We start from the raw sequence: 13007 nt of genomic DNA, 5'->3' as shown, positions 1-13007 counted from the left end.
AGTATAAAAATACAAAACGAAAACAAAAAAATGGATGGATAGAACCCTATGATAATTGGTGAAAGCAAAGCTATACAGAGAAAATCTCACACAGAAGCATACACGTGCACACTCAGATAAAGAGGAAAAGGGGAAAATATTAAATCTTGCTCTCAAAGTCCACGTCCTCAATTTGGGATGATTCGTTGTGTAGTCAGGTATTCCACAGATGCAGGGTACATCAAGTTGATTGTGGAGATTTAATCCGCTGCTCCCTGACACTGCAGGGAGCGATTTCCTTTTCGCTTCTTTGTTCGCACAGCTCCTGGGGGTTTAGCTTTGGATTTGGCCCCGCCTCTGCGTGTAGGTTGCCGGAGGGCGTCTGTTCTTCGCTCAGACAGAAAGGGGTTAAAGGAGCCGCTGATTCGGGCGCTCTGGCTCACTGAGGCCGGGGGGAGTGATGGGGACGGAGTGCGGGGCCAGCCTGCAGCGGCAGAGGCCGGCGTGACGTTGTAGCAGCCTGAGGTGCGCCGTGCATTTTTCTGGGGAGATTGTCCCTGGATCCTGGGACCCTGGCAGTGGCAGGCTGCACAGGCTCCCGGGAGGGGACGTGTGGATGGTGACCTGTGCTTTCACAGAGGCTTCTTGGTGGTGGCAGCAGCAGCCTTAGTGTCTCATGCCCATCTCTGGGGTCTGCGCTGTTAGCCATGGCTCGCGCCCGTCTCTGGAGCTCCTTTAAGCAGCACTCTTAATCCCCTCTCCTTGCGCACCAGGAAACAAAGAGGGAAGAAAAAGTCTCTTGCCTCTTCGGCAGGTCCAGACTTTTTCTCCGGCCTCCCTCCCGGCTAGCCATCGTGCACTAACCCCTTCAGGCTGTGTTCACGCCACCAGTCCTGTCCCTGCGCTCTGACCGAAGCCCGAGCCTCAGCTCCCAGCCCCGCTCTCCCCGTTGGATGAGCAGACAAGCTTTTTGGGCTGGTTAGTGCTGGTCGGCACCGAACCTCTGTGCTGGAGTCTCTCCGCTTTGCCCTCCGCACCCCTGTGGCTGCGCTCTTCTCCGCAGCCCCGAAGCTCCCAACCTCCGCCACCTGCAGTTTGCACCTGTGAGGGGGTTTCTAGTGTGCGGAAACCTTTGTTCCTTCATAGCTCCCTCCCACTGGTGCAGGTCCCGTCCCTATTCTTTTGTCTCTATTTATTCTTTTTTCTTTTCCCCTACCCAGATACATGTGGAGTTTCTTGCCTTTTGGGAGGTCTGAGGTCTTCTGCCAGCATTCAGTAGATGTTCTGTAGGAGCTGTTCCACATGTAGATGTATTTCTGATGTGTTTGTGGGGAGGAAGGTGATCTCCGCGTCTTACTCTTCCAACATCTTCCTGGAAGGCCTCTACAGCAACTCTTGATGAGAATGACCTTAAGACTAGCAGAATGGCTTCTCCTTGCACATTTTGTTTCCTTCTCTTGTCATGGGCAATGTTTCTTTGAAGGCTTCTTACTCTCTTCCCCCTGCTACTGTTGCAGGGTCTCCTGCAGAGGCAGGGTGTGGCTGTGGTCACCGTGAGGAAAAGGACACTGGCAGCAGAAGTTCTGGGAACTACTCCTTGACGTGAGCCCTCCCAGAGTCCACCATTAGCCCCACCAAAAAACAAAATAAAACAAAAAAACTGTAGTCTTGATTTGCATTTCTCTAATGATTAGTGATGTTGAGCATCCTTTCATGTGTTTGTTGGCAATCTGTATATCTTCTTTGGAGAAATGTCTATTTAGGTCTTCTGCCCATTTTTGGATTGGGTTTTTTGATTTTTTGATATTGAACTGCATGAGCTGATTATAAATTTTGGAGATCAATCCTTTGTCAGTTGCTTCGTTTCCAAATGTTTTCTCCCATTGTGAGTGTTGTCTTGTTTATGGTTTCCTTTGCTGTGTAAAAGCTCTTAAGTTTCATTAGGTCCCATTTATTTATGTTTGTTTTTATACCCACTTCTCTAGGAGGTTGATCAAAAATGATCTTGCTGTGATTCATGTCATAGAGTGTTCTGCCTATGTTTTCCTCTAAGAGTTTTATAGTGTCTAGCCTTACGTTTAGGTCTTTAATCCATTTTGAGTTTATTTTTGTGTATGGTGTTACGGAGTGTTCTAATTTCAATCTTTTACATGTTGCTGTCCAGTTTTACCAGCAGCACTTATTGAGGAGGGTATCTTTTCTCCATTGTATATTCTTGCCTCCTTTTTCAGAAATAAGGTGACCGTATGTGCATGCGTTTATCTCTGGGCTTTCTATCCTATTGATCTATATTTCTGCTTTTGTGCCAGTACCATACTGCCTTGATTTTTATAGCTTCATAGTATAGTCTGAAGTCCAGGAGCCTGATTCCTCCAGCTCCATTTTTCTTTCTCAAGATTGTTTTGGCTATTCGGAGTCTTCTGTGTTTCCATTGTAAAATTTTTTATTCTAATTCTGTGAAGAATGCCATTGGTAGTTTGATAGGGATTGTATTGAATCTGTAGATTGCTTTGGAGAGTATACTCATTTTCACTATGTTGATTCTTCCAATCCAAGAACATTGTATATATCTCACCATCTGTTTGTATCATCTTTAATTTCTTTCATTAGTGTCTTTTAGTTTTCTCCATACAGTTCTTATGTCTCCTTAGGTAGGTTTATTCCTAGGTATTTCATTCTTTTATTTACAGTGGTAAATGGGAGTGTTTCCTTAATTTCTCTTTCAGATTTTTCATCATTAGTGTATAGGAACGCAAGAGATTTTTGTGCATTAATTTTGTATCCTGCTACTTTACCAAATTCATTGATTAGCTCTAGTAGGTTTATGGTAGCATCTTTAGGATTTTCTATGTGTAGTATCATGTCATCTGCAAAAAGTGACAGGTTTACTTCTTTTCCAATTTGGATTCCTTTTATTTCTTTTTCTTCTCTGATTGCCATGGCAAGGACTTCCAAAACTATGTTGAATAAAAGTGGTGAGAATGGACATTCGTGTCTTGTTCCTGATCTTAGTGGAAATGCTTTCAGTTTTTCACCATTGAGGATGATGTTTGCTGTAGGTTTGTCATATATGGCTTTTATTGTCTTGAGTTAGGTTCCCTCTGTGCCCACTTTCTGGAGAATTTTTTTATCATAAATCAGTGTTGAATTTTGTCAAAAGGTTTTCCTGCATCTATTGAGTTGATCATGCTCTTTTATTCTTGCATTTGTCAATATGGTGTATCACATTGATTTGAGTATATTGAAGAATCCTTGCATCCCTGGGATAAATCCCACTTGATCATGATGTATGCCTTTTAATGTGTTGTTTGATTCTGTTTACTAGTATTTTGTTGAGGATCTTTGCGTCTATGTTCATGTGATATTGGCCTGTAATTTTCTGTTTTGTGTGTGTGTTACGTGGGCCTCTCACTGTTGTGGCCTCTCTTGTTGTGGAGCACAGGCTCCAGACTCACAGGCTCAGCGGCCATGGTTCACGGGCCCAGCTGCTCCGCGGCATGTAGGATCTTTCCAGACCGGGGCACGAACCTGTGTCCCCTGCATCAGCAGGCAGACTGTCAACCACTTTGCCACCAGGGAAGCCCTGTAATTTTCTTTTTTTGTGATTTTTTTTCTGGTTTTGGTATCAGGGTGATGGTGGCCTTATGGAATGAGTTTGGGAGTGCTCCACCCTTTGCAATTTTTTCAAGAGTTTGAGAAGGATGGGTGTTAGCTCTTCTCTAAATATTTGATAGAAATAGCCTGTGAAGCCATCTGGTCCTGGACTTTTGTTTGTTGGAAGGGTTTTAATCATGGTTTCAATTTCATTACTTGTGATTTGTCTGTTCATATTTTCTGTTTCTTCCTTGTTCAGTGTTGGAAGGTTTAGGTTTCTAAGAATTTGTCCATTTAGTCTAGGTTGTCCATTTTATTGGCATATAATTGCTTATAGTATTCTCCTCTGATCCTTTGTATTTCTCTGGTGTCTGTTGTAACTTCTCCTTTTTCATTTCTAATTTTATGGATTTGAGTCTTCTCCCTTTTTTTCTTGATGAGTGTGGCTAAAGTTTTATGTATTTTGTTTATCTTCTCAAAGAACAAGCTTTCAGTTTCATTGGTCTTTGCTATTGTTTTCTTTGTTTCTATTTCTGATCTGATTTTTACAATTTCTTTCCTTCTACTAACTTTGGATTTTGTTTGTTCTTCTTCCTCTAGTTGCTTTAGGTGTAAGGTTAGGTAGTTTGAAATTTTTCTTGTTTCATGAGGTAAGATTGTATTGCTCTAAACTTTCCTCTTAGAACTTCTTTTGCTTTGTCCCATGGGCTTTGGATCTTCATGGTTTTGTTGTCATTTGTTTCTAGGTATTTTTTGATTTCCCCTTTGATTTCTTCAGTGATCCATTGGTTATTTAGTAACATATTGTTTAGCCTCCGTGTGTTTGTGTTCTTTTAGGTTTTTTTCCCTGTATTTGATTTCTAATCTCATAGTGTTGTGGTCGGAAAAGATGGTTGATATGATTTCAGTTTTCTTAAATTTTCCAAGGCTTGATTTGTGACCCAAGATGTGATCTATCCTGGAGAATGTTCCATGTTCACTTGAGAAGAAAGTGTATTCTTCTGCTTATGGATGGAATATCCCATAAATATCAATTAAGTCTATCTGGCTAACTTCTTACAGTAAATTATAGATAATTGATTTTATATCTTTCTTCTTTATAATATAAACATTTGAAGTTATAAATGTCCCCCAAAGCACTACTTTTGCTCCATCTCATGAATTTTTATCTTCTCTTCATGTTCACTTAGTTTGAAGTATTCTATAATTTTTCTGTGATTTTTCCCTTAATCCATGGGTTACTCAGTCATGTGCTATTTAAATTCCAAAAATGTGGGAGTTTCTCAGACATTCTATTATTGTTGATTTCTAACTAATGTTCATTATGGCCAAAAAAGAAATCTTGTTAGATTTAAATATGTGAAATTCATTAAGACATTTTATGGTCCAGCACTGATCTATCTTAAAATTCTGTGTGTACCTCAAAGTATGTTTTTTCTGAAATTATTGCATGCAGTGTTTTATAAATGTGTTCAGTCAACATGGTTGATAATGTTCTAAAATTTTTCTTTATCTTTACTTTTTTCCCAGATGGATAATTTGTATCACTCTGTCTCCAACTTTGTTAACCATTTTTTTTACCATCTCCAAGCCATTGATTTTTCATTTCAAAGAGTATACTTTTCAGTCCTAGAATTTCCATTTGATTCTTTTTCATCGTTTTAGTTTTCGCCTTGGGATGCCAATTTGCCCACTTATCTTGACCACCTTTTCTTTTAAGTCTTTGAACAAATTTTGACAGCCTTTAATAATCCTTCTTTGCTTATTCCACATCTGAGTCATTATGGTATCTATTCCTATTTACTTATTTCTTACAACTTTGTGTTACATTTTTCTCTTTATTCACACTTTTAGTAATATTTGATTGTATAATGGATAACACTGATGATATTTTAAGAGATTTTTAATTCTCTTATCTTCTTCCTAAAGATATTTTGATTTATTTTCTAGCTGACAGTTAAGTTATAGCCAGATCATCTTGAACTTTTAGAGCCTTCACTTAATACTTTGTTAGTGAGTCTGATTCAGTTTTACCCTTAGTCATAGGTTAAATCCTTGGACATAGTCTTTATTCCTGAGGCATACTCTTTTGGAAGTTTCTATAGAAAGTCTAAGATACTTATGAAGATCCTGTAACTTTATTGAATTCAGCCTCCAAACTCTGTTGCCCTTATGGTGAGCAATGGCTAAAATCTCTGTTCCAATTTTCTGCCGTATTTCTGTTGCTTTTTGTTTTCTTATTGTTTTTTTTCTGTACATGTGCAATTCAAAGGTCATCTATGTATTTAATGGGAGTTAGTACCTAAAAATTGGGGCTCACCTTTGTGTGATGCTCCTCTTTTTGGGACTTATTCATTCAAATTTTAGCTGCTCTGGAAAGCCCCAAATCCATTCTCTGGTACCCCAAGCCAATATGATTTGAGATTTCTGCTTGTGCTTTAGCTACCTCACACCAAATTTCCTGGGTAATGTCTTCAGAGGAAAAGCCATATAAATATGGATTGCACCTAGTGTGATTGTGTTCTTTTGACAGTTTGAATACTCTGCAGATTATGCTTCCAAATAGTTCATGTCTAATATTCTCTCCAGATTTTTTTTTAATCTGTGAGATAGTTGGTCCAAAACAAGCCACTCTGCCATTACCAGACTCCAAATTTGTTCTCTTTTAAAAAATGTTCAAAAGAGGAAAAAAAAATTTGCATGACATATCACAGGCTGAATTGTGCTGATACATTTACAAATGAAACGGAATATGTCATACAGTTATCTGTTGTTCTTTCTATAATATATATCAATTTCTGGGGAGGGGTTTAGTGTAACCATGGGAACAATCACTTCTCTCAGTAACTAGTTTATTAAATGGAAAGTGATATCTATGTTGATTTCACTTCATAGAAAATGCCAGTTTTCTGGTCCATTATCTGTTCTCATCTTGGTCTATCTGCAGCATTTGAAAGAGTTGGTTATTCTCTCCCTCTTGAGAACCTTTGTTTTTTTGTTTTCTGGGACAATACACCCCTGTAATTTGCTTTGCAACTCACTGGCCTCTCTACGTCTATATCTTTTGCAGGTTCTTTTTCTCCATGACCTCTGAATGTTGGAGTTCCTCAGGTCAGAGTTCTTGGATTTTTGTCTTCTCCTGCTACTTTCTCTTGACAATCTCATTCATCATGGCTCTAAATATACTCTGTATTTTGAAAATATCCATATTTATATTTCTAGTTTACCTCTCTCCTCTGAACTCCAGATTCATATATTTAACTGTTTAGTGATATTGTCTCTTTTTTGCTTAATACACGTCTCAAAATTAACATGTGTAAAACTGAAATCTTGCTCTCTCCTTGCACTTTCCATCTCCAAAATATTTCCTGATAACCTCCATCTCTATTATCCCCCATATCTAGTTGTTTAGAGCATAATCATTTGAGTCATCCTTAACTCTTTCCTTCACACCCCTGATCCACCATCTTTGAATTCTGATGACCCTTCCTTCAAATATTTCCAAAATCCTATCACTTCTCACTACTTTGATTACCACCTTGTTCTGAGCCAACATCATCTTTTACCTGGGTTATTGCAATATGCTAATACATAGTCTCAAAACTTCTGTCCTTGCCCCCGTTGAAGTCATGTTTTTCATTTAACAGTCAGAGTTACTCTTTAAAAATGTAAGTCAGATCAGGACTCTTCACTACCCAAACTCCTTCAAAGATTTAGGAATAATTATAAAAGTATATTTATTGGCTTCTAAGGTATAAAGATATAATTTGTATGACAATATTACAAATAAGGGGGGAAGGAACTGAGTTATATAAGAACAAAGTTTATGTATACTGTTGAAATTCAAGTGTTATTTATCCAAACTAGATTGCTATAATTAAGATGTTAATTATAATTCCAAAAGCAACCATTAAGTACATAACTAAGAATATATATTAAAAGAAACAATTGAATTAAAATGAAATACTAGAAAATGTATATTAACACAAAAGAAAATAATAATGGAGGAATAGAGTAACAAATGAGATATAAGACATATGGAAAAGTAAAAGCAAAATGGCAGGTCTAAATCCTACCATATCAATAATTACATTAAATGTAAATGGACTAAACTCTCCAACCAAAAGATAGAAACTGGCCAATGGGATTTAGAAAATATCAAAACATGATCCAACTGTATACTATCTACAAGAAACTCACTTTAGATTCAAAGACACAAATGTATTGAAAATAAAAGTTTAGAAAACATGCAAGCAGCACCAAAAATAGAGCTGGTGGAGCTAAACTAATATTAGACATAATAGACCTTAAGACAAACATTGTTACTACAGACAAAGGAGAACATTTTGTAATGATTAAAGTGTCAATCCATCAAGGAGACACAATAGTTATATGCTATATGCATCTAACAACATATGCATCTAACAACTGAGTCACAATGTACATAAAGTAAAATCTGACAGAATTTAAGTGAGAAATAGACAATTCAACAATAATAGTTAGAGACTTCCATACCCCATTTTCAATCATTGATAGAATAACTAAACAGAAGACAAGAAAATAAAAGGCTTTAACAACACTGTAAACCAACTGGATCTATCCAATTATGTTGACTCCACTTGACATCAACAGAATTAACATTCCTCTCAAGTGCACATAAAACATTTCCAGGATAGATCAAAAACTAAGAAATGCAATAATTCTCAATAAATGGAAAATAATTTAAACCATACAAGTATGTTTATGACCACAATGGAATAAAATTAGAAATTAAAAACAAGAATTAGAGTAAGTCCCAAATATATGAAAATTAAACAAATACTCTAAGTAATCAATAGGTCATAAAAGAAATGAAAAGGTAAGTTAGGAAGTTCTTTGAAATGAGTGAAAACACATAAAATACCGAAATTCATGAGGTACAGTTAAATCAGTGCTTGAAAGTTTTAGCTATAAACGTCTATAGTAAAAAGAGAAATATTTCAATAACCTAAGCTTTTATGTAAAGAAACTAGAAAGTGAAGATAAAACTAAACTCAAAACAAGCATTGAGAAACAAATAATAAAGATTAGAATGGAAATAAATAGAGAAGAGAAAAATCATATAGAAATGCATCAAAACTAAACATTTATTCTTTGCAGAGATTAAAAAAATAATAAACTTTTAGCTTGATTGACCAAGAAAAAGAGAAAGAAAACTCAAATTTATAAAATCAGAAATGAAATTTGGGACATCACTACCAAACTTAGAGACATGAGAGTAATTATAAGGGAATACTGTTAATCATTGTATGCCAATAAGTTTGATAAACCAAATTCAATGAACAAATTCCAAAAAATACAAAATGCCTCAAGAAGGAATAGACAATCTAAATAGGCCTATTATAAGTAAAGTGATTGAATTAATAATCAAACATCTTTCCGCAAAGAAAAGTTCTAACCAATATAGATTCACTGGAGAATTCTTCCAAACATTTGAAGAATAATTGACACCAGTCCTTCACAAACTCTTCCAAAAATAGAAGAGAAGGGAAAACTTCCCAAGTTATTCAATAGCGCTGATATTATCCTTATACCAAAACCAGACACACATCACAAGAAAACTACAAACTAGTATCCCTTTTGAATATAGACCCCAAATCCTTAACTAAACACTAGCAAAGCAAATCCAGCATCATATAAAAAGAATTATTTGCCATAACTAAGTGATATTTATCCCAGAAATGCAAGGTTGATTTAACATATCAATGTAATACACTATATTAATTCATTAAAGGACAAAAGCCACATCATCATCTAAACAGATACAGTTAAATAATTTTACAAAATCTAATACCTTTTCATAATAAAAAAGCATCGAGGGACTTCCCTGGTGGTGCAGTGGTTGGGAATATGCCTGCCAATGCAGGTGACACAGGTTTGTGCCCTGGTCCAGGAAGATGCCATATGCCGCAGAGCAGCTAAGCCTGTGTGTCACAACTACTGAGCCTGTGCTCTAGAGCCAACAAGCCACAACTACTGAAGCCTAGAGCCCGTGCTCCACAACAAGAGAGGCCACCACAATGAGAACCCCGTGCACCATAACGAAGAGTAGCCCCCGCTCATTGCAACTAGAGAAAGCAAGCATGCAGCAATGATGACCCAACTCAGCCAAAAAAATAAAAATTAAATTAAAAGCATTGGGCAACTAGGAACAGAAGGAATGTTACTCAACCTGATAAAGGCCATAGATGAAAACTGCACAACTGACATTGTAATTAATGGTGAAAGACTGCAAGTTTTCCCCCTAAGATCCTGGAAGAAGACCAGGATTTCTACTTTTGCCACTTCTGTTCCACATTGTTCTGCATTTTTTGCCAGGGCAATTAGGCAAAAATAAATAAATAAATAAAAATAAAAATAAAAAATCATCCATATTGGAAAAGAAGTACTGTTAGCTCTATTCACAAGTGTCATTATCTTGTATATAGGAAATCCTAAGGAACCCACAGAAAAAATTATTAGAACTAATCTCTTTCAACAAAAATATACTGAATCAATGGTATTTCTATAAACTAGCAATGAATGATCAAAAATGAAATTAAGAAAGTAATTCCAATTACCATAACATAAAAAAGGATAAAATACTTAGGAATAAATTTAACAAAAGAAGTGCAAGACTTGTCCAATGAAAACGACAAAAAACTGTTGAAAGAAAGTAAAGAAGACCTAACTAAATGGGAAAATTTCCTATTTTCATGACTAGGAAGACTTAATATTGGAAAATAGGAAGAGGGCAATACTCCCCCAATTGATCTATAGGTTCAACCCAATCTCTAAATCCCAGCTGGAATTTTGTAGAAATTGGCCCATCAACCCTAAAATTCATATGGCAATGCAAGGGGCCCACAGTAGCAAAATCAATTTTGAAAACTAACAAAGTTGGAAGATTCACAAAACAAGCACATGAAAAGATGCACATCATTAGTTATTAAGAAAATGCAAATAAAAATCACAATGAGATACTAGTTTTAGCCCACTAAGATGGCTATAAAAATCTAATTGTACACTAACAAGACTTAGCTAGCATGTGGAGAAATTGGAAACTATATATTGCTATGGTGTGGATTCCCCTATTTCTCTAGTTTTGCAGACACATGTATTCACATCCTGAAGATTATTATTTCTGAAAACATAGGGACAAGCACCTGATGAATAGATAAACAAAATGTGATATATCCAATACAATGGAATATCATTCAGCCATAAAACGTTACTCAACATAGATGAATCTTGAAAACATTATGCTAAAAAGGTACATATTGTATGCTTTCCTTTATATCATATTATATTATTTACATCATATTCAACAAAACTTCACTTATTGCAGGAATAAATGAACACTTTTCTGTGTGCTCCTTTCCATATGATGAAAATGGTAGACTTCACAGTTCTGCTTTCATGAGTTATAGAAACTCAAGGGTCATTCTGCAGATAATTTTATTTTCTTATTACTTTGTACTGGTGTTGTTGACATACTCAGAAGCCAATGATATATTCTTAGCCTTCTTCAAATTTTAAATTCTTTCTTTTAAACACTTACAGGAAAAGTTGTTACTATGGCTCTCAAGTGCATTTTCTTCACTTTGCTGCTGCCAGTACACAGCACGAAGCTCTCTTCTCAGTGCTGTTGATTTTTAAGGGGTCAGTTCAACCTTTTAAGATGTCGCCTTGTGATTTTGGCACACCTTATTGAGGAGATGGTGTGCAGGGAGGCAGAGTTGCCCATTATCAGCTGCAAGCCAAAAGTGCTGTTTGGCAGAGATAAGAAATTTAAACAAGTTTCCCAAGGCATAGGTAGTTCCAAAGTATTGCCTGTTTATTATAATTCTAACCTGTTTACTTAGTAATACAAGAAAGGTTTTAAGAAAACAGCTCTCACAATAAACATTTAACATAAAGGCACCGTACACACATATCTCTAACTGATTAATTGTTCTTATAATCTCTTATACTTTCTATTCATCCAGAGTCTTTTTTTTTCATCCAGAGTCTTGACTTCATGTCAGAAGTCTTCCTGCAGCTTGTTCTCCACTTCTAGATGTAACATATTTCTCTTTAGAGAGAACCCTGTCTAACTTCTTCCTGAGGTAATCAAAAGGGAAGACATTAGTTTACCTGTCTAATTTTCTCTTGTAGCTAAAAAAGTCCCTGCCTCTCCCCAATAAATTTCTTTCTGTCAGCAAAAGGCACATCTCATTGCTTGTTCTATTCTACCTCTTCTTAGTCCCTAATGAAAATGATCAAATTCCAATAAGTATTAGGTTTGCAGTTTTACTCCATTTTTCCTTTCTTTTGAGGAATCACGTTTGTTTCCCGCCTCTAGTGTTTGACTTTATCTGCTTACTGTGTCTTGTTAGTTAGTTATTAGTACCTTCCCTTTAGTTTTAGGGGTGCTTTAGTTTAAGCGAGAAGTTTTAGAAACACCAGGAATAAAACTTACACAAGAATTTGTTCAAGGTTAAAATGGTAATGTTGCAACGAAATTTGCATAACACCATAGATTCTCTTTCTAAAGACTTCTCTATTGGGATTCACACAGTTTTATTATTTTCATTTTCATTTACAACAGCTTCTGTTGTTGACTGATTAGGCATTAATTGCAGGAGTGCTTACCAGAGTGAAATAAAATGGCTCAAACTGGGGATCTGCCTGTCAGGATGTATCTGAAAACTGATGGAGTCAATCAATGTTGAAACAAATTTTGTGGCTTTTTATTAGTCATATGTTACTGAGTGTAGCATTTTGTTTCCAAAATTGGACTGGTTCATTGCCAGTTTGAACCAACAACAAAGACCCTGACTATTGAAACACAAATGACCAATGAACATGAGAAACATATTCAATCTCCTTTCTAATAAGATAAATTCAAATTAAGAACACAGTGGGAACATATTTTTTTAGTCTATCCTATTTGCATGGATTATTTTAAAAATGATATAGTCATTATTTATATAGACATAAGCAAACACTCAAAAATGGCTTTGTGTTAGAGAGTTATTGACAGTTTTTTTCTTTTTTGACTGATGGGTATTCTGTGTCCACCATGTGCCAGTCATTGTGGTAGAAGCTAACGTGTATTATCCTATTTAATTCTCAAAACGAGTTTGTGAGGTAGGCACTCTTATAATCCACATTTTACAGATGAGAAAATTGAAGCTTAAAGATGGAAACTAACTAACTAAACACCACACAACCGTGAGTACCAGACTTAAATACATGTCTTCCAGATTCTAGCACCTACGCAAGCCTCATTGAGTGCTGGGATTATAGGTGGTATTTCATTTCTTCTCCCCAATGTGTTTTTTAAAAAATGAACATTATAATTCTTATGATCGAAAGATACAGTACATGCTTGTTTTCTTTTAAGGAGTTCCTCCTGAGTTAAATTTGCTCTA

Source organism: Phocoena sinus, chromosome X, assembly GCF_008692025.1.
Source record: "Phocoena sinus isolate mPhoSin1 chromosome X, mPhoSin1.pri, whole genome shotgun sequence".
Taxonomy (NCBI): Eukaryota; Metazoa; Chordata; class Mammalia; order Artiodactyla; family Phocoenidae; genus Phocoena; species Phocoena sinus.
Note: the sequence above shows the minus strand (reverse complement) of the source record.